Below are 1,397 nucleotides of genomic sequence, written 5' to 3'. Positions count from 1 at the left end.
GCCACGGCCGGAGCGCCAGGAGTCAGCGGATCGCGCGGAGGAGCTTCCCAGGAGGCGACGGCCCGAGCGGCAAGAGTCAGTCGATCAATCAGAGGAGACTGCGCGGCGGCGGCGGCCAGAACGGCAGGAGTCAGCGGAGCACGAGGCGGCACACAGCCTTACCCTGGGCCGCTACGAGCAGATGGAGCGGCGGCGCGAGCGGCGTGAGCGGCGCTTGGAGCGGCAGGAGTCCAGCGAACAGGAGATGCCCATCAGAGGAGACCTGGTCAAGGGGTGAGGCGCCCACTGCATGACCAGGAAGTGAGGGGAGGGGAAAGCTGAGAGCTCCTGGAACAGCACAGGCCCAGTGAAGGGGCTTCAGGGCTCCGAACTTCCCAAGGAAGGAGATATCGTCGCGGTACCCATTTTGCAGAGGTGTAAACTGAGGCTGCAAAAGAATCGATGTGCCCATGATTACACAGGAAGGGAAGCCTTTTTCCAGACGCAGGTTCTCAGCCCCTGGGTTGTGACTCCTGCATCAAGTCTCCCGGGTGCCCCGAGGCAGGGATTTTGTCCTCTCTGTGCCTCAGTTTGTCCACTGGGCTGATGGTGGAACCCTCACCTCTTTGGAGAGAAGACCCTTTATCACAATTCTATGAGCAGCCTTATGAAGTGGAGGCTGTTGTCTTCTCCATTGTACGGCTAGGGCAACTGAGGCGCAAAGAGGGCAAGTCACTCAGCTTAAACAAACCAGGACTTTCAGAATCCAGAGTTGGCCACTGTGTGTTTTGCAGATCCGTCCAATCATCTGTGTGTGTCTCCAGAAAGAGGCCTTTGGTCAGGAGACAATGACTTCTTGACTCTTTTTAAATTTCACATTTCATGAACATTTGCTGAGTGCCCACTCTGCCTGACATGTGCTGAGTCGAGCGGCGACTGAACCAGTCCCATCCCTGACTTTAGAGACTCACAGTCAGTCCATTGGGGAAAACAGGCTTGTCATCAATGATGACCCAGAATTATCTGGGCTGGAATGGGGGTGATCGGGGGACTGGAGAGTCAGGGGTGCGTGGAGAAAGGCAACGTTTACAAGTTATTTTTTGTGCTGCTTAAAATTCAAAGGGGTATCTGGGTGCGGTGGCTCATGCCTGTAATCTCAGCACTTTGGGAGGCTGAGGCGGGCGGGTAACTTGAGGTCAGAAGTTCGAGACCAACCTGGCCAACATAGCAAAACCCTGTCTCTACTAAAAATGCAAAAATTAGCTGGTGTGGTGGTGCACACCTGTCATCCCAGCTATTTGGGAGGCTGAGGCAGGGGCATTGCTTCAACACAGGAGGCAGAGGTTGCAGTGAGCCGAGATCATGCACCACTGTACTCCAGCCTGGGCAACAGAGCAAGACTCCATCTCAAAAAAAAA

Source organism: Mandrillus leucophaeus, unplaced genomic scaffold (assembly GCF_000951045.1).
Source record: "Mandrillus leucophaeus isolate KB7577 unplaced genomic scaffold, Mleu.le_1.0 Scaffold106, whole genome shotgun sequence".
NCBI classification, from domain to species: domain Eukaryota; kingdom Metazoa; phylum Chordata; class Mammalia; order Primates; family Cercopithecidae; genus Mandrillus; species Mandrillus leucophaeus.
This window is presented reverse-complemented; position numbering follows the sequence as displayed.